At 44.8% G+C, this 20,676-nt stretch overlaps 1 protein-coding gene and 1 long non-coding RNA gene across 12 annotated transcripts in view; one reads left to right on the forward strand and one right to left on the reverse strand.

Moving 5' to 3' along the window:
- Positions 1–20,676, reverse strand: part of SLC4A4 (solute carrier family 4 member 4) — a 187,948-nt gene that overhangs the window by 101,475 nt on the left and 65,797 nt on the right. The gene's annotated exons all lie outside the window — the stretch shown is intronic.
- LOC309377840 overlaps positions 1–20,676 on the forward strand; it is a 60,077-nt gene that overhangs the window by 19,820 nt on the left and 19,581 nt on the right. The window contains exons 3-4 of one of the 3 annotated variants that reach the window (XR_014171716.1): positions 5,296–5,402; positions 11,647–11,747. This is a non-coding gene — a long non-coding RNA (uncharacterized lncRNA). Of the gene's footprint in view, positions 1–5,295; positions 5,403–11,646; positions 12,491–20,676 lie in introns of those variants that run through there. The other 2 variants (XR_014171717.1, XR_014171715.1) reach the window with 2 other exon arrangements.

A 20,676-nucleotide genomic window follows, 5' to 3' on the forward strand; every position in this document is an offset into this window, starting at 1 on the left:
TCTTATGGCCCTAAATAGATTGCAGAATATAACTCTGCAATACTGAGTCAAATGAGTTGTCCACCAGGCTCAGCATTATCTACATAGACTAGCAGAAGCTCCTCCAGGGTTTCAGGTCAATTTATTTCCTCAACTCAAACTGGACATGTCAGGGATTGAACCTGGACTCTTCTGCAAATGAGGCAGATGTCTTGCCACTGAGATACGTCCTTTCCCTAAATGTTTGAGAAGCCCCTGTCCCAGCATCCCTACTGCAAGATTTTGACTCACAATAAGGCCTTTAATTTTAAAGAGCATTGCTAGAGGATAGGTTCTGCAGTGAACTTGAGTTGCCCTGGCCTGTTTAGACTTACTCCCACCTAGGCAGCTGTAATACAATAAAAAACAACCACCCAAACCCATTTAATGGATTCCCCCGCCCTCCAACCTAATTACAGTTCCACCTAAGCAAGCTTTTTCTTCTTCAAGCTCTGTTAATGAAACTTTAGCAATTACCGCTTTAAGTAATTGCATGGCATTTAGAGAAGCATTTTACAACCCATTTACATGTCATTTTCCTGGTGCTTTAAGAGTAAATTGGTGGGGGTGTTTTTGGTACCGCACTAAATAGCTTGTTAGTTATTAGTCAACAAGGTAAGGAAGAACAGCTGGGAGGTCGTGTTTATGGCAATTTGGATCACATAAAGAAACAATTTGCAATTTGCAAGCCTCCAAGCTGGTACCTTCTGGATTAAGCATGGATCTTGTGATTACCGCGTAGTTGGGTGTAGAGGAGGAAGGTCATAAAGGAGAGGAATAATTTGACAAGCTTCCAACTGAAGGAAGAAATGTGGACAACCCATTAATGGTTTCCACTTAAGCCTTGCACAAGGGATGGAATAGGAAGAAAAATAGGGGAACTTAGGAGAAACGTAACTTTAAATAGCCTCAAGATAAATGGAGGAAAGCAAAAGAAATAAGGCCTACATTATGCCATACAAGAAACAAAATGGATGAATGAAAAGAGAGAAACAAGAGGTTTAAGACAGACTTGCAATATTGTGCCCCATCACAAATGTACTGGTGAGTTTTGATTATTTACTTTAAAGTTGTTGGGGTGGATTTTAGAACAGAAAGGAAAGAATACAGAAAATGTGTGGGCTTTCTCCCAAATTCACTGAAATCCATGAAGGTGTACCCAATTGTGCCTAAAGTCAGATTTTGGTGTTATTCAATGTACTGCCAAAAAAAAGTTGTTGGGCACCTTGAATATTGGGCTCTTACTTATACCGAGAGAGAGAGAGAGAGAGAGAGAGAGAGAGAGAGAGAGAGAGAGAGAGAGAGATGGATGCTATATGGGGAGATGACTGTGGCAGGGAAACATTACAAAACCTTTTGAAGTCTGGTGTACCAAAGAGAACTCCAGTTATATCAGCTTGTAGATCTTCCAGGAATTCCTGACAGAATTATACAGTTCAACTTCTGTCTGTTCTGCACAGTTCAAAGCACAGGAGCTGAGAAGCAAGATATTCAACAAGGCTTTAGCCCACTGCCAAGCAACTTGCTGGAACTCACAAGGGTCTCTTTGTCTTAGACCGCCCCCACCAACCTTTTCTGAACACATGGGAAATTGGGAGCGGGGAATACCCGTCTGCAGAGGGGCAACTAAGCCGAGCTGCTTGGCAGTGCTGGATCCCAAAGTCATTCGGTCAGTTGAACCCAGGCAAATTTTCAATATGCATTGGATCCTGCACACAGCTCTCTGCTGCTCCTAACAACTAGTGTTTTTTGTCTTTAACAAGGGATTGTGTGGGGGAGCATATTTCTCCAGCTAATACCTTAAAATCCAGATAATCGTTTAAAAAAAGCAAATCTGTAAGTACCCAATATATGTTAATTGCTCGTTTTCTTCTCTTGTTGGCATGTCATCAAGAGTTTACATTAATACACCTATAATAGGGATGAAATAAGACCTCAACAGTTATTGAAATTCCCACGTTTTATTTTGCTGAGGGGGGCAGCTCTTTTCCGAAGACTACACAGTAAAATAGTTTATGTCACAGACTTTAAATAATAATAATAATAATAATCCAACGAAACAATGTTGAGGTTCAGCCTTGCGATCTGCGGACAAACAGGTTAGTGCAAACATAACTCTTTTATCATTAATGATTGTTTGTTAATCCACAGCTAGCTACAGAAATGTAGTTTCTTCTCCTCCCATGGCACAAATTTCCCCCTCTTGTGCTTAGGTCCTGCTTAAGGGTTTTCTGCAGGCATCTGGTTAGCCACAGCAAAAACAGAATGCTGGACTTGGTTGTCAATTGGCCTATTCCACCAAGCATTCCTTATGCCCTTATCCCTAGGGCAGATATCTCGGCTTAATAAACCCAAGATTCAGATGAACCTGTTGCCTACACATGCAGCCACTTTGCTGCTCCCTCTGTAGTGAGAGAAAGCCAAGAAGCTGCCAACTGACCACAGTTTCTAAACTGAGAACCCACAGTTACCAGTTTCAGAACAAGTCAGTACATCAAACCATGGTTTGAAGTTTAATATCCTGGCTCGTTCTGAAGCTGGCAATCATAGTAATGGTTAGTAACAAAACAGGAAACTTTGGTTAATTAGAGGTTTCCTAGTTCAGAATCCTGGGATGCGGGTGGTGCTGTGGTCTAAACCTCTGAGGCTAGGGCTTGCCAATCAGAAGGTCAGCGGTTCGAATCCCTGCAACAGGGTGACCTCCCGTTGCTCGGTCCTAACTCCTGCCAACCTAGCAGTTAGAAAGCACGTCAAAGTGCAAGTAGATAAATAGGTACCACTCTGGCGGGAAGGTAAATGGCGTTTCTGTGCACTGCTCTGGTTTCGCCAGAAGCAGCTTAGTCATGCTGGCCACATGACCTGGATAAACTGTCTGGGGACTAACGCTGGCTCCCTTGGCCATTAAAACAAGATGAGCACCGCAACCCTAGAGTCGTTCACGACTGGACTTAACTGTCAGGGGTCCTTTTTTCAGTTCAGAATCCTAGAATGGTTACTGATGCTGCAAAGGGAGGACCAAAGGTCCATTCATATCTCAGATTATTAAGGTGAGGAGCAATCGACTGGATGCAGCTATTGAAGGTCACCTAGCGGCTGATACACGCAAACCCACTTCCAGCAATGAACGAAGGCTGTGAAGTGACAAGTTTTCAATGCCTGGGCAAGCTGCACGTTGTCAAGACTGCAAAGTGTTCCTGAAAGCAAAACAAAAAAAGGGAGAGAAGCAAAGACAATTTTCTTCTCCAGTGGTTTATGAAGGTGCCATGGAGGTAAAGCACTGAACCCTCTCGTGGATGCACAATAATTGCTTTAGGAAGATCAGACAAGCTGCATCCAAGAGAAAGTCCTTATTCAACAAAAACGGGAATGAGTGCACTGGACACGTGACAGCCCAAGGAGATACACTGGCTAGGAATTTAGGGATGTGTGGCTTCCTTCAGGAAAGCAGCTTAAAAGCCCAGAGAACCCAAGGCAGCTTTTCAGATGGAGCAATTGTACTAGAAAACATGTGCACCTACAGTGTGTCTGACATCCACCAGACACATGCAGCATAAAGTTCTGCATTTGCTTTTGGATCAGTGTTCTACAGCCTTTAGCCCCCAGATGTTGTTGGACTACAACTCCCATCATCCTCAGTTAGCTTAGCCAATGGTCCGGGATGATGGGAGTTGTAGTCCAACACCACCTGAGGAACCAAGGTTGAAGGACACTGTTCTAGATGCTAATGCTAACTGGTCTCCACCCTTCCCTGCTATGTTTTTATCCATTTAATACACTTCTTTCTCACCCATTGGTGAAAGACTGGGGGTGGCATATACAATGTCCCCAGGTGGTCTCCTACACCAAGCATTCATTTTGTCTACACTATATAAGTGACAGAACATGTCAGGAAAGCAATAGGTATCTATCATGTTCGGAAGAGCAAACGGTGATGAACCCGCAGAAGTTTCACTCAGTGGCAGAATCGACTGTCCACCACAGAACTGTGCATACTACTAACTTCAGCTTTTTAATCTTTTTTTAAAAAAAATGCATGTTTCTAGACCCTGTGACTGATGGTATCACCAGGCATTGCCCCTATATGTGCAAAAGTCAGACAGGGCCTGCGCAGAACTTTCCGTGGTCATGGAAAATGGGTCTCTCTCATCCTTTCATTCCTTCAGTCTAAGAAAAAAAACATTCCATGTTCTTTGAAATAATCACTGATGATTTGTGTAAAAATGTTCAAAATAGTCACAAGGTGCAAATGTACTATATGAATTGAGTGTTCGCAAAGTACACACATGGTGCACTTCAATTGTTCAAAGGGCCTTTCATGAAATCTTAGTAATCTTTACAAAGAGCCCTGTAAAGTAGACTGCTTTGATTATCCTCATTCCGAGACTGTAATGACTTACCATATTTTTTGCTCTATAAGACTCAGTTTCCCTCCTAAAAAGTAAGGGGAAATGTGTGTGCGTCTTATGGAGCGAATGCAGGCTGCGCAGCTATCCCAGAAGCCAGAACAGCAAGAGGGATTGCTGCTTTCACTGCACAGCAATCCCTCTTGCTATTCTGGCTTCTGAGATTCAGAATATTTTTTTTCTTGTTTTCCTCCTCCAAAAACGAGGTGCGTCTTGTGGTCTGGTGCATCTTATAGAGCAAAAAATACGGTAGCTTATCTGTACCCAAAGAGCTTGTCGTTCGGTTGCAATGTGAACCAACCATTTCCCATCTCACACAAGACCAATTTGGTTAGCCAATGTTTGTTTCCTTTTTTAAGTCCACAGGTGGAACCATAACTAAGGGGCAGGGAATTCAATTCAACCCAAATTCATATTCCCCCTCCTCACAACTCCCCAAATGCTATGCATTAACCACAGGTGATGCTGCAGTATGCCTAGGGCTGAGTCAAGAGCTCAGGGCAGAATTTTCAAGGCAGAATTTTGGAGGAGTAATTGCAGGAGAGAGGAAAACCATGTTACTTTTCCCTCCAGCTCCCACTTTCCACTGCTGCTAGTTCTGCTAGCACCCTCCCCAAAAGTTACCTATTCACAAGGGTATTTGTGGGGCAATCCTGCCCCCCAGCAGTCAGAAGACTCGCCACCAGTAACCTCTGTTTCACACACACAACTGAAAATCCCTGATATGCCCCTGCCCATTCTCACTGACTGCAAATAGTGTGCAGAGAGGGACATTTAAGGTTCAAGCTTTGTTTACTTGCTCATTCCTGGTCTCCAGCGCTGCCTGGAGGATACTGGCAATGATTCTAATTACTTCTTCTTTCTCTATTTAAAGACCCATGTTGATGCTGAAGAGGAGGCCTTTTGGAACAGGAAGGGGGTGAAGCCACACTGCATCAGCATTCTTGAGCCCAAACCAGAACAAGCAGCCAGTGTTTCCAGGTAACTACAATCTTTTTAGGGATGCGGGTGGCGCTGTGGTTTAAACCACAGAGCACAGGACTTGCTGATCAGAAGGTCGGCGGTTCGAATCCCCACGACAGGGTGAGCTCCTGTTGCTCGGTCACAGCTCCTGCCAACCTAGCAGTTCAAAAGCACGTCAAAGTGCAAGTAGATAAATAGGTACCACTCCAGCGGGAAGGTAAACGGTGTTTCCGTGTGCTGATCTGGTTTGCCAGAAGTGATTAGTCATGCTGGCCACATGACCCGGGAGCTGTATGCCGGCTCCCTCGGCCAATAAAGCGAGATGAGCGCCGCAACCCCAGAGTTGGCCATGACTGGACCGAATGGTCAGGGGTCCCTTTACCTTTACCTTTACAATCTTTTTAATAGCAACAACGAGTTGTCAGTTCACACGGCCAACACAGCCCAATGGGAGCTTCCTTCCACGGCTCCCCCCAGGGGAGTTGCAACAAAGAATTGCTTAGCAGATCGATTCCGCAGATTGCATGAGTCTTTACAGAATAGACAACCCTATACTTGAGTTTCCCTCCCCAGTGGGACTGACACCATGCAAGATCTGACAGCTGCCATGTGGAAACCAAGATTCAATGACTGGCTCTGGATCCCTGCATGGTGCTATTTCTAGAATAGATAAGTGCACAACTTGTACATGTCCCCTAGGTGGGGATTTCTTAGCTTAGTTCAGTCACTACTGCTTTGGCACAGGTCCCCTCATCCATTTACTTGGCTTTTACCAGAATTGCTAGTGGGGTCATGGAAAGTTTGACCTTGCATAGATTTGCGCGTCCTAAGAATCGATGGGCTGTTGCAGGAGCAGGAGGGGGTTCCTTGGGGTGCGTCAAAACAGGAAGGTACTGTCTCAGCTGCTTAGAACTAAATCTGAATCCAGATGAATTTATGTGTAGCAGCTAAATTATAACAGTGCATTGCATCACTTTAAAGTATTCAAGCTATTCACCGTATTTTTTGCTCTATAAGACGCACCAGACCACAAGATGCACCTAGTTTTTGGAGGCGGAAAACAAGAAAAAAAATATCTGAATCTCAGAAGCCAGAACAGCAAGAGGGATCACTGCGCAGTGAAAGCAGCAATCCCTCTTGCTGTTCTGGCTTCTGGGATAGCTGCGCAGCCTGCATTCGCTCCATAAGACGCACACAAATTTCCCCTTACTTTTTAGGAGGGGAAAAGTGAATCTTATAGAGCAAAAAATACGGCAATATACAGTTGTACCTTGGATCCTTAATGCCCTAGAACTCGAACGTTTTGGCTCCTGAACGCTGCAAACCTGGAAGTGATTGTTCCAGTTTGCAAACATTTTTTGGAACCCGAACATCCGACGGGGCTTCTGCGGCTTCTGATTGGCTACAGGAGCTTCCTGCAGCCAATCAGAAGCCGCGATTTCGTTTTGGAAGTCAAATGGACTTCTGGAATGGATTCTATTCGACTTCCAAGCTACAACTGTACATTATCTCAGTAACCAAAATAGCAGCCCTGTAAGGGGTAAGTATTATTATCTTACATTGCAGGTGGAGAAACTGAAGCTTGGAGAGCCAGTGTGGTGTAGTGGTTAAGAGCGGTAGACTCGTAATCTGGTGAACCGAGTTCATGTCTCCGCTCCTCCACATGCAGCTGCTGGGTGACCTTGGGCTGGTCACACTTCTCTGAAGTCTCTCAGCCCCACTCACCTCACAGAGTGTTTGTTGTGGGGGACGAAGGGAAAGGAAAATGTTAGCCACTTTGAGACTCCTTAGGGTAGTGATAAAGCAGGATATCAAATCCAAAATCCTTCTTCTTCTTCTTGGAGAAGGCAGCTTGTCTAAGGGCATAATCCAAACCCTGACCCACTCTCAGCAGGTCGCTGCAAAGTGTATGCTGAGCCCAGCCACTCAGAAGGTGGGGGGCAATCAGCCCTGAGGCCAGCACCAGCTCCAGGCTGATGTAGTGGTCAAGCCCAGATCAGGGCCAATGATGCCACTGTGTGCCAGCAGCAAGACCATATCGGGATAGAGTGGATTCTGGGCTGACTCAGCCCTGCCCCATCTCCCCTTATCAGGGCTTTCTGCTGGGATCTGCCAGTGAAGACTCCACCAGTGAGCATCCTACCAACCCTCATGTTGGGTGACTAGCAGAAGAGCAGCTCAGTGGAGAGAGACCTCTGCTCACTCCAAGCCCCGAGCTGAGCACAAGAAGGGGCTGGGTTGCTTTTAAAGGCAACTAAGCAAATGGGGAAGGCCTAAATCAGAGAACTTCCAGCTGGCACACTCAGCCACTGTGCTAACCCTCGTACACAGTCACTAGCTGTAACTTTTAACCACCGAAGCATAAGCCAAAACCACAGGTCTGATAGGGCCAAGCCACACATGAGATTAATTGACCTTAGGGTTCTGCTGTGCCTCTTAATGAAAAGCAGGTGCTCAGGACTACAGCATACAGAAAAAGGAATGTACTAAATACATACAGAAACAAAGGCAGATGTGCACATAGCCTGTGTAGCATAGCAATGAAAAGGAACTTCTATGCACAGCAGCGTTTAAAATTCACCAGGTGCATTTTGCACCTGGCTATCAGTCGCTTGCGACCAAGTAAAGATGACCTGGTGGCAGGATGGCACCTGACGTCTCCAACATCTGGAGATACCTTCCTGGGAATCCCTGGATCTTGACCATTTTCAAGCACTAGCATGTAGAATCCCGTAGAATTCTATCTGTGATATTTTTACCTACACAATCAGATCAAATTTCAGGAACCAAAAAGTCGTACTGAAAAATACACATGGCCCCCAAATGGCAACTAGACATTCTGTTTTGACAACAGTAACCCTGGTTTAAGGAGCCATTTGGTGCCTGGCTTATATAGCTGAGTCTCTAACCCTGATACACAGTACCATATGAAGTGGCCTCGAGGATCACGATAGCGCATGCTGAAACAGGTGAGTACTATGGAAAATTACCACGTGTGCTGTCATTAATTTTTTTAAAGCAGGTGCAGTTGTTCTTACAAGCGTACCGAATGCTGAGGTCGTGTTTTAAGAGCTACCTGGCCTTGCCCTACATGACTGTATCCTCCAAATGAGAAAACAGATGATAGCCTTATAAGATAAGGCATACTAAAACAATTACAACACAGCGTTATTACTCATTGACTAAAGATATCAAAAGCCTTTCAGAGAATACCGGTTCTAACACACGGCTGTGTGTCAGTGACGAACCTTGGCAAATCCCAAAATCCCCGTGCCAACTCAGGGAACAAATTAAAGCAGCTAACTCCCAACGCAGTGGTACCTCAGGTTAAGAACTTAATTCGTTCTGGAGGTCCATTCTTAACCTGAAACTGTTCTTAACCTGGAGTACCACTTTAGCTAATGGGGCCCTCCCGCTGCCATTGCGCCGCTACACGATTTCTGTTCTCATCCTGAAGCAAAGTTCTTAACCCGAGGTACTATTTCTGGGTTAGTGGAGTCTGTAACCTGAAGCGTCTGTAACTTAAAGCATCCGTAACCCAAGGTACCACTATACTGTCAAGATACCATGTGACTTCAAGCAAAAATAAAATTCCCTAGGCATTAGGTTAGCAAAAATTCTAGCCCATCTGGGGCCACCATAATATGAAGCAAATGTTTCCATAGACTTTTATGTTTCATAAAAAAAAAACAGAGTTGGAAAGGACCCCAAGGGTCATCTAGTCCAGCCCCCTGAAATGCAGGAATCTCAGCTAAAGCATCCGTGACAGGTGGCCATCCAACCTATGCTTCCAAACCTCCACCAAAGGAGATTCCACAACTTCCCAAGGGAGTCCATTCTGCTGGATGCCCACCCACCTCAAGGCAATACTCTGCGCCTCCAGCGAATGCATTGGACAGGACAGACAGAAACAGCTCTCAAATTAGGAAAGGCAAGGTCTTGACCTCTCACTTCCTTGTGGGAAATGCAAACTGGTCAGCTGGAAAATGGCACACAACTTTCACACACCACTCTAGGCCTGGGCAACCCTAGTGCCCAAGCAGCGTGACTTGGAGAATAGCACTGGCCAGGCGAACAGCAGGATGGGAGATTCAGCTTCTTAACTGGTAGGGACCTTGATCAGCAGGAAACATAAGGTTGTCCCAGAGGCCTCCCCCCATCACCACATGAAGGAACACTTCTAGGTGAGTGCAAAGAAGAGTGGGAAGAAGTAGACAAAGCTTGCAGATCACCAGCTGGCCAGATCTGCATGGGGCAACAAACCCACTTCTTATACCATAATTAACATTAACCTTTCTGCATTTCTAGTGTAGGACAAAACTAATGCTAACTATGGTATAAGAAGTGGGTTTGGAACAATTCAGCTTCATAAACCATGGTTTGAACTTTACATGTTTCAACACATCATAGTTAAAATTAACCACATTTGTCCATGTTGGACGTAACATTAAACTGTAATTAGACCCCCCCCCCCAATTCTGAACTACGGTTTAAGTGGAGGAATGGCTAACCTGTGGCCCTCTATATGTTGTTGGATGATAACTCCCATCATGGCCAATGGTCAGGAATATCAGAAGTAACAGTGCAACATTTAGCTACTTCTGGTTTATCATCATGCCCAAACCAGGCTAAGATTTTTCCTTTGTGTCTCATGAAAAGCTTTATCTTGAGCAGATCAAGCTTCTGGTAAAAGTACAGGAGAAGGTGAAACCTCTGATCAGCTGGCAATGCTATTCCTGGTGGAAGTAGAGATACTGGTCAACTCTAAGACATCCCTAAGTCAACAGCTAATATTGTTATTTGAATTTGGAGTTCCTAGATCATCACTCCTGAACTCACATAGGCAGCAGCAGCAACAAAAATCAGTGCCAAACACAATTTGGCCCTAATTGCAAGGTTTAGTCAGCCCCATAATCAGCGAAAAATATACCCGCTTCTTGTATGTGTGACTGTTGTGCTTGATCACAGAGGCATTTTCTACCAAGAAAATGACACATGAATTCAACTATAGCAGACACAGTTTCTGATTAACTTCCCTCTAGAAACAAAAACAACCGTACAAGTGTACTCAGGTATGATTATCAAGAGTTCAAGGCTAACTGGGCACACGTGTTAGATTTTTTTATCAATGAAATGTTTGCAAATTTATCAGATAAGATGCTAACATGAAATCATTTATGCTTTCCTTCCAGCATAGATCTATCCCCACTGATGCCCATTTCTGCTTATTCTTGAGCATTCCTTGAAAGCTTCAGATAAGTTAGATACATAGGACCCAGGAATGTGTTTGGTCTAGAATACACTGATTCAGAGATCTGAGAAAACCAGAGAAGCACAAACTACTTAGGGGAGGACTGAGTAAGGGGTTGCAACTGAACAAATTTGTACAAATTGTAGGGTAACCAACCTGGCATCCCCAAAATGTTGCTACATTACAACTCCCATCATCTCTGACACAATTGGCCGTGCTGGCTGAGGTTGATGAGAGTTGGGGTCCAACAACATCTAGAGAGCCACAGGTTGGCCAACTCTGCTGTGAAGGAATATCAGCAATTAAGAGGTGCATATTTGGCATATAGTATGCACTGTGCTCAGCTAAGGAATATATATGCAGAAAAGCCAAAAATCCCACCAGCATGGGAAAACTTTTCACGGGGAGTCATCAATTCTGCTTAAAATTTAATTGCAAAATTGCTCGTATTGTATTTAAGTTGCACCACAGAGTCAAAGAGAACTTGCTTTAAAGGAGGCATGTTTGCAGCTGCAATCTCATGCTAAATGATTTGCAAAAAAAGAACTACGCACAGGCTCACATTAGTACCCTTAGGTCCATTTTCAACAGGGTTATAAAGGCCTATTATCCAGAAAGAAAACCGAGTCCTTTTTATCACCTGTGTCTGTAAGGAATCCCTCCAACTTCACACCAAAAACACAAGGAGCAAATGGAAAGGAGAGCTTCTTTTTCTTGCCCATGAGAGCATTAACCAGCAGGGTCATTTAACTTTAACAGCAGGTGGGGACATTGGCTCAGCCATGATGGAGAAGAAGAATCGACCCCAACCTAAATCTGATCCGCTGTGAAGGTTGCACCCTGCAGTGACAGTGTGTCATCACCCTAAACCCCTTTCTGCAAGGAAATGGGTTCCAAAATAACGAAGGGCTGGTTATTTTCACACAAAATAACAGGGGGAAGCACTGGAAATCAGAGCGAGCTACAAAAGGGATCACTAGGGAAAACACTGAAATCTTACTCTCTTTCTAGAGAGAAGCATCAAAGCTATATAAAGCTCATGGTCAACTCTCCCATGAAAAGGCAGCTCTACTCATCTTTCCATCTGCTCATCATTCCAAGATCAGTTTACAGTAAGTCCTGCAAAGGATATCTTGTGAGACTGTCACTCAGACCAAATCTATAGACAATGGGGAAATGCTGCACAAAATACACACACGCACACACACACACACACACTTGGGTTTCCCTTATCAGAATATCAACACCTCTGTTTGAATTCCCAAGACTTTTCCCACAAAGTAAATATTTATGTAGAGCCAGCAATTGAGCACTCAGCAGTGCAGAAAACCCACAAGGACTGCCCTGAGATTTGTTGGTGGAAAAATCCAACAGGCATATCTACCAAAAAAAAAAAATCTTTTATAGTCATGCCCCCACCACAGTAAAATCTGGAGGCTGCAATACTATGGTGGGGGTCTGGGTTCTCCTACAGTGAATGCTGTTTTCAACTACCAATTTCCCAGGGTTCTCTGGGGCATGTGAGCCATGATAGTTAAACTGATATAAAACCGCAATTGGTATTTAATGTTCAGAGAGCCTTTCTATCTACTTTTCTATTAGTTTAACTCAGAGTGGTCCAAGGGCCCTCGCGGGCCTTTTTGGAATCTCTTGGCAACATTTGATGCCCCCCCCCCCCGAGCCCTCACGCTGCCTTCCCAAAACCAGGTAACTGAGGCGCTGGGCACTGAGAAGGAGGCATGAGAACTCTGTCAGTTTCCTTCCAGCTCCTTATCAAATCCTAGTGAATACTTTCCCAGCTTGGGGAACGAGTTGGGAGGACTCAAAGACCCTAACAGTGCATTGCACTTCCTTTCCCAAAGCTTAACCGACTTTGGGAAGGCAGTACAAGGGCTGAGGGGGGAGAGTCAGTTTTTTGCATTGCTACCAGCCCCATTGGACAGCCAGACATTGTGTGGCCTACAGGTTCCATGTTGAAGTACTCTTGCAGTCCACTTGGTGTGAAAAGTTGGACCGTCCTGGTTTAACCCATCTCCACAACAAAGCTCCCTGTCTAAGCTTAACCCGCCACAAGTGACTATCAGACACTGCCCAAGATCCACCCCTTGGCATATTGTGCTTACTTGAGGTCATCCTGCAGGTCACAACACATGTTGGCTTGCTAGTCTAGCCTTTAGACCAGGGGCCACCAATGTTGTGCCCTCCAGGTGTGTTGGACTACAACTCCCATCATTCCTGACCATTGGCCATGCTGGATGAAACTAATGGGAGTTGTAGTCCAGGGACATCAGGAACCTTGTTGGGTAATTATTATTGTTGTTGTTATTATTTATTTAATTTATATCCTGCCCTATACCCAGGTCTCAGGGAGGTTCAGGGAATAAAATCAAAATATCAAGCCGCAAAATACATAATCAAAATAATCCTGCTTTAGGCACACTGAAAGAAATCTCAAGGGCTCAGTGGTAGACCATTTATATGCAAAAGATGCTGGTTCAAACTCTGGCAGTTTGGGGAAAAAACTCTTGCCCCAAACCCTGGAGAGATCCAATCAGTGCATAGACAGGACTAAGCTGGACAGACCAATGGTCTGACTCTGTGTAAGGCAGTATTCTGTGTTTCATTTTGAACACCATACTCCATCTCAGGAGCAGGGGAGAAATCTGGAAGATGCAGCTGTGACTCACCCACCCCACCTGGCATTCATTATTCAGAAACTGCCTTTACTCTCACTGTGACCCTTTCGGAAGGAAGGTATCAAACCCCTCTCAGCTTGGAGCATGGCACCTCCTTGTGCATGTTTTATCTGTTGCCTTTATGACTCAAGGCCTTCACAAACTTCCCAGGAACACCCACACTCACCTGAATCAATAAGCACGCAATTATTATGATTCAGACAATGATACGGCTGTCAGCAAGGCTCTGTTCCCTTGGATGCCACTGCAAGTCACCATATCAAGGCTCCACGGTGCAAACTGTTGGTACTACTTCTCTGCAGGGAGGGCTGAATACTCTGACATCCCCTTTGATCAGGGAGCCCTTTCTATTGCAGAGTGCAGATTTGTTTATTTTGAAGTGATCGTGAGTTGAATGAATGTGTTGGTCTCTGGGTGCATACGCAGCAAACATTTAAAGCATGTGCCTTCTCCCAAGGAAGCATCTAAAGCTTGCAGAATATGCTGGGAACTGTAGCTCTGTGGAGGCAAACTATGGTTCCCAGGCTTCTTTGCCCTGGGGTTGTAATGTCATTGTTTTTCCCTTCTGCCCTATATCGCTCACATGCAGAGCTGTTTCCATTCCACTGCGGTTTGCCTTCTACCAAAAACTATGTTAATTGTCTCACTGTCTGTTGTGGTGGAAGCACATATACTTATACCAGTGATGTAATCAATTTTGTTAGCTGCGTAAGTTGCATTGCTTTATGCTATTCCACCACATTCATTTCAACGCAAAGGGAACACAATGCAAATAGGGAAGGAGAAACATAATCAAGTTATGCATCATTTGTGGACAGAAAGAAAAAGCAACAGCGAAAACTGTTTTTGAGTATCAGCTGGATTGATTTCCGTTCCAGGTATGGGCCAAATAAGCAAAGATTTCCCATTAGGAAATAACAGCATTGAGATTTTGCTGCCCTTTGCCATTTTGCACCCACTGAATTCAAGCAAGGTTATTTTTATGGGAAGAGAACCCTCGCTCCCCTTACCTGCTCCATCACAACATTTCTATAATGTGTTGAACAGTCAAATATTCCAGTTCAAGAGAACCTCGACAACTGAGGAGCCACCGCTGAAATGACCGGATACGTTCTCTAAACGGAGAACAGCATTTGTCCAAAAATGTAACTGCTTCCATGCTACAACATGCTTTCTGCACACTGTGCCATACACATTATATGTCAGGTTGTTTTATTCCCAAACTCTTTGTAGAAATCGGGTCCACACACACACACACACACACACACACACAAATTTCACTGTGACATCTACTCACAGCATCTTAGTGCAGCGGTAAGGAAGTAATTAACCCACAAGGCTACCATCTGCTCTCAGAAAGAACACGGCAGACCAGAGGAGGTTAGTAGGTCACAGAGGTAATTCCGGCCCCCACCTCCCAGGAACACGTGTATAATGCTCTTGCAAGAACAATCTTCCCTCCTCTGAGCCACCTCCTTACTGCTCTTCGGAGCTGTTCTCAGAAGCTCCAGCCTTCTTTCATTCAACAGGAGAACCTTCTTACCTAAGCCACTCACAATGATGCAGAGACTTTGCTTCTGCATTTTTCTCTTTAGCAGAACCCCCCATGACCTGCAACCTGAAGAAGCCATTTAATTAAAGACATCAGAAATCCCAATTCTGAAAGCTTAAGCTACAGAATGAAGCTGGAGACTAACAATCATTGTCTTCGTTTTGATGGGTCAAGCTGAAAGAGGTATAAAAGAGGTGTTTTGTTTTCTGTGGGGTACAGATTCGTTCCACTGTTGTTTCTGGTAGGTTTTGCAGGGGGTTGGGAACTGCTTTGGCCAGAAGTGGCAATGCAGGAAAATAAAATTTATATGTACATCTCATGCAACAACACCTCTCAGCACACCACTTCTGCCTCTGCTTCCAGCTTCGGTTGATCTATACAGATCATGTAGGTTTTATCTGCCACTTGAGTTGACAAATAAATCAATTTCAATTCACTAAGCACAGGCTCAGTTTGACGGAAAAGAGTAAGGACACACTCAAAAGTCAGCAGAAGCAGAGGGAGTGCTGCTTCTACAGGCCAGGAGGGGAAAGAAGGCAGCTGAATACTCTACAACCAGACACAGGAAGTAAACGTTCTGACCACAATAGCAATTATTAGTGCTGACAGTCATTAATTCAGGTGCCTTTTGAGAACGATTAGACAAGTTCATGGAAGATAGGTCTATCAATGGTCTGGCACACACTTAAAACCACATCATGGTTTGTGCAGCCAAAGTGTGGTTTGTTGAGCAATTGAACCTAGCCCAGTAGACTAGCCATAGTTTGTTTACTAGCAATTAACCATGGTTTGTTTACTGGCAACAAACCCTGATGTGAAACCATGGTTTGCTATTGGCTTACAAACCACCAGGCAAGAGCGTTGCGCTTACACCTGGAAGGCTTCATTCATTATTTTTCAAAGAAAACTTTGGAGGCATCTTGCAAGTAACACAAAATAAACGTTAGCTCAAACTCACAGCCAAGCCACATGCCAGCAGCTTTCCTTCAATGCTGGAAGGAAATAACTGGAAATCCTTGAATTACTCCTGCCTGTAGGAGAGCCCAAAAAGTAACTGGACTCACTTTAAAGGTCTGTGAGCCTGAGAGCAAGGACCATTTTAACAGTAGACCTTCACAAGCCACTCAGCGATACTTCCCAGCTGAAGACCAGGTTAAATACTGTTTAAATAAATAAGCCAGCCCCATACTTCCTATTTGAGAGAGAGGTCAATGTCATCTGCTTCTCTATTTACCAATAAGAAGACACCTAGAGGTTTAGATTTGAGCAAGAGAGTATGTTCTCAAAATGCCTACTTTCTACTCACGCAAAAATGAGGGTCATATTGTATGGCTGTAAGCAGGCAAACACAAACACACCAGTTCCCATGTGTCCAAAGTCTCTAAGTCAGCCTCTTCATAATCTGCAAAGGCATGAGACCTGACTTATAAAAGATTTTGCAGAGTAAAACAAATCCTTTTGGTTTTCAGGAATCTTGTGAATTCTCACGATGACAAAAAATAATACTACTACTACTACTTTGAGAAAGCACTGTTAAGCACCGCTTATTGTTCTCTAAAGCGGCTTGCAGTCTCTCTCCCAAGCATCTCAACAACAGTGCATGCAGAAGCACCCAGGTTCATTCCCTAACATCTCCAAGCAGAATCATCCAATTTGTAGCACTGGAAGGGACCACAAGAGTCATCTAGTCCAGCCCCCTGCAATGCACGAATATTTTGCCTCACACTCAACTATGCTGGGTTAGGAATATCGCTGGAAAAGGCTTTTGTCCGAGATCCTGGGGAGACAATGCTGCACTAGGTGGACCAATGGTCTGACTCAAGTGTGAAGGCAGTTTCCTGCTTCCCTGCGTTCTTACGTGCTACACCAATTTGCTGATGGAGCAACTGGTAGGATTTGCCAGGTGGTTTCTAGGCTTTCCCACGCTTCTCAGGAGATTTGGACAGAGAATGCTTAATCCAAAAGAGTGGGGTGAGCAATGCTAGCTATCAGCTGTGTCATTTCTGAGTGCATGTAAAATCTCTTTGGCTTACAAGCAGAACTTTACTCAAGAGGGATTTTTTTTCTTCTTCTTGCCTGCCTTTGTTTTAACCTCCTTCTTCTCAGCACAGCAAATTCCTCTGACTTTTTCTGTCCCTCAGCAGTTTCACGTGAACACACACAGAGCAGAATTAGTCAAAGAATTAAGGTGGCTTAGGTAATTATAGCCACACATGCTAGCAGTTTGAGACAGGATTAGAAGAGGGAACTGCCAGTTAAGAGGTCTTCCCATGTGCTGTGAAAGTGGGGGGGGGGGCTCGTTTTTTAATCAACCTTTGGGTTGGTTTCAAAGGGCTTACCTATATCAGGCTGCAGTCTGTGTGCTGCTTTTGAACGGCGTGTTACACTGAAACAGTTCATTAGATAGAATCACAAGTGTGCATCATAAGAGCGTAAGAACATAACAAGAACCTGCTAGATCAGGCCAGTGGCTCATACAGTCCAGCATCTCATAGTGGCCAATCAGATGCTCATGGAACGCCTACAAGCTGGACCTGAGAACAAGAGCACTCTCTCTTCCTGCATTTTCCAGCAACTGGTATTCAGAAGCTTCGGACCATGAAGGCAGAACATAATCACCATGGCTAGTGGCCACCATTAGCCTTATCCTCCATGAATTTGGCTAATCCTCTTTTAAAACCATCCAAGTTGGTGGCCATCACTGCTTCCTGCATTTGCTTGTGCAAATACAGTCATAGACATACAGTCATACCTTGGAGGTTCAACAGAATTGGTTCCGGAAGTCAGTTCTACTTCCAAAACGTTCGGAAACCCAAGCGCGGCTTCTGATTGGCTCCAGGAAGCTCCTGCAGCCAATCAGAAGCTGCGGAAGCCCCGTCGGATGTTTGGCTTCCCAAAATGGTTAGCAAACCAGAACAGTTACTTCCGCGTTTGGGGCGGAAGCTGTTCGAAAACCAAAGTACGACTGTATACAATACTTCCTAGTAGCAATAAAACCACTGGTCCATCAATGGCTCTCCAGGTGTCAGGCAGAGTTTGTCCCCAAATTCTGCTCTCTGGTGTATTTTTAGCTGGGTGTGTCAGGGATGGAACCTGGGACCTTCTGCATGCAAAGCGCATGCCCTACCAATGCGATCTCCAAATCTCCTCTTGGAAGGAAAGGGAAGAAGAACTGAGGCATGAGAAATGCAGGCGTGCCACCTCTGTGGCACAGATGGGGAATCTGCGATTCTCCAAGCCAAACTCCCTTCGGCCTCGGAGAGGATGGAGAATGGTCGGGGATGGTGGGAGTTGTAGTCTAGCAATGTCTAGGGGACAAAGGTTTCCCCTTTTCTCCTTTACTAGGAGGCCTCAATTAGACTCAGAGGGGGGCTTGCTTCCTGTGCTGAAAATCAATTCACACGGTTTAAAGGCAAACCCTTCCTCTAGAATGGCATTTCTAGTCCTACCCATTCATTGAAGAAGGCGCTATTTTCACCAAGGCCTTGTCACAAACCCCTTTTCCACACACAGGCACTGAAGTGTGCCACTCTGAACGCAGCAAGGAATACTGGAGACCTATAAATAGAAGGGGCATTATCCAGAGAGACCTAAAAATAGCAAACGTATTATAATCCTTACATGACACGCATTGTCCGCTTTAATTCTACATAAACCCTGAGGCTCCCCCTTAGTGTGGGTACTCTTATAAATCTCTGTAGGTGTCGAGTTTAATTGGGTGGGTGGGAACACAGGTAGCAACATGAGGCAGAGAAAGTGGTTACGGATTTCACCATGAATCTGGTATGTGATGTATGGTGAAAATTCTATACCCTACAATTTCCAGTGGCAAAAATCAGGATGCGTATCTTTTGGTGTCACGTTCTTGCGGGAGTCAGCTTACACATGTGAGAGCAATACACCTCTGCAGGAGACAGCTCATCTTCCTCCCTGAGTTTGGAGGGGGGAAATGGGACATTGTGGAATCCAATCATAAGCCAGGATGGCTTCTGTAATTCCACGGTGTCCCAGGGAAATCAGGATGGTTGAAGGGTATCAAATTCTCCTTTGCAATTGACGACATAAAACATATTGTGCGAGAGAGGTGATTTCAGAGCTGGGAGACCAATCCATGTAGGCAATACAGTGGTACCTTGGGTTAAGAACTTAATTCGTTCTGGAGGTCTGTTCTTAACCTGGGGTACCACTTTAGCTAATGGGGCCTCCCGCTGACGCCATGACACTGGAGCACGATTTCTGTTCTCATCCTGAAGCAAAGTTCTTAACCCAAGGTACTATTTCTGGGTTAGCGAAGTCTGTGACCTGAAGCATCTGTAACCTGAAGTGTCTGTAACCCGAGGTACAACTGTATTAGGCTAGGCAGGTCATTGGCCTGACTAGATGCAAGGAATCTTCCTAACAGCCGCCCACCACAAGGCTTTAATCAGAGGCCTTCCAAAACTGATGGCGTGAGGGCAGTGAATCAAAAATGGAAGCCAAGTGTGGCTGTTACCACCACCCGCAGCCTTTTCCAGCTCAATCAGTCCGCCAATTGCTTGGCTTGCTCGGTGCTGCCTTCAAGCATTTTCATTTCTTTCCTTCCCCCGCACCCCTTTCCATCACAAAGAAAAGCCGTGCAAAGTGCCAAACGGGAAAAGGGAAAGGTGGGTGAGGTCCAGCTTCAAGCAAATGGAAGTGTGGTGTGGCAGCGGAGGAAATGAAACCAGTACACAAATGAAGTAATTTCCTTTGTAGACCCAAACCCACAAAACAATCGGCCTGGGAGGCGAAAATGATCAGTGAAATGATTCATTTATGCGATGCGTTCTCCATTACATATACGGTATAACGGCTCGAGTTCCCAGCACTACTGAATTGCCAACAGCTCTGTTAAGGTGGTTTGCTGGCCAAGCTACCCGATCGTATCCCTGATTATGATGCTGATGCTGCAATCAATCCACAGCCCCCGCCAAGTGGGGGCATTCCCTCCCCACACCCCAGGTGACCGGAAGCAACACAACTAGCTGCCACGCACGCTGCCAGAAGCAGACAAGGGGATAGCCAATTTTCTGCTCTGCAGGGAGCAAATGTCCCTATGAAATTTAATCACTTAATGGTTTGCCCATAACAATATAGTGACCTTTGAGAAATTATTGCTTGCTGTAATGGCCCCAAGACCTGATTGTTTCTTAAAACCAAAAATATAACCAGCTCTTAATTCCCCCATGGCACGTTTTGGAAGCATTCTACAGGTTTCCAGTTAGAAGAACGGAGGTTACATTGGACTCAGAAATAAGTCCCACTGCATTCAGTATAAAAGACTGCGACCTTAGCTGATTTCACCAAAAGGCTTAATTGATTAAATGTATGCTTGTGTTAAGACTAGCTCTGAATTTTAAAACAGAGTACTTTCATAGTTTTTAATCTCAAAGAGCACATTTTAATTGCACGTACCATCTCAGAAGAGGAATTCCCTCCTATTTAACAGTGAAGGAGGTGGTGCCTCTTAGAGAGAATTTTTTTATATTTTATAAGTATTTAAATTAAGAGTACAGTGGTACCTTGGTAGTCAAACGGCTTGGGTCCCGAACAAATTGGCTCCCAAACGCCACAAACCCAGAAGTGAGTGTTCCGGTTTGCAAACATTTTTCGGAAGCCGAACGTCCAGCTTCTGTGGCTTCCAATTGAGTGCAAGAAGCTCCTACAGCCAATCAGAAGCCACGCTTTGGTTTCTGAACCGTTTCGGGAGTCAAACGGACTTCCAGTATGAATTAAATTCGAGATCCAAGGTACCACTGTAACTGACATGATTAA

Source organism: Podarcis melisellensis, assembly GCF_964234715.1.
Source record: "Podarcis melisellensis genome assembly, chromosome: 9".
Lineage (NCBI taxonomy): Eukaryota > Metazoa > Chordata > Lepidosauria > Squamata > Lacertidae > Podarcis > Podarcis melisellensis.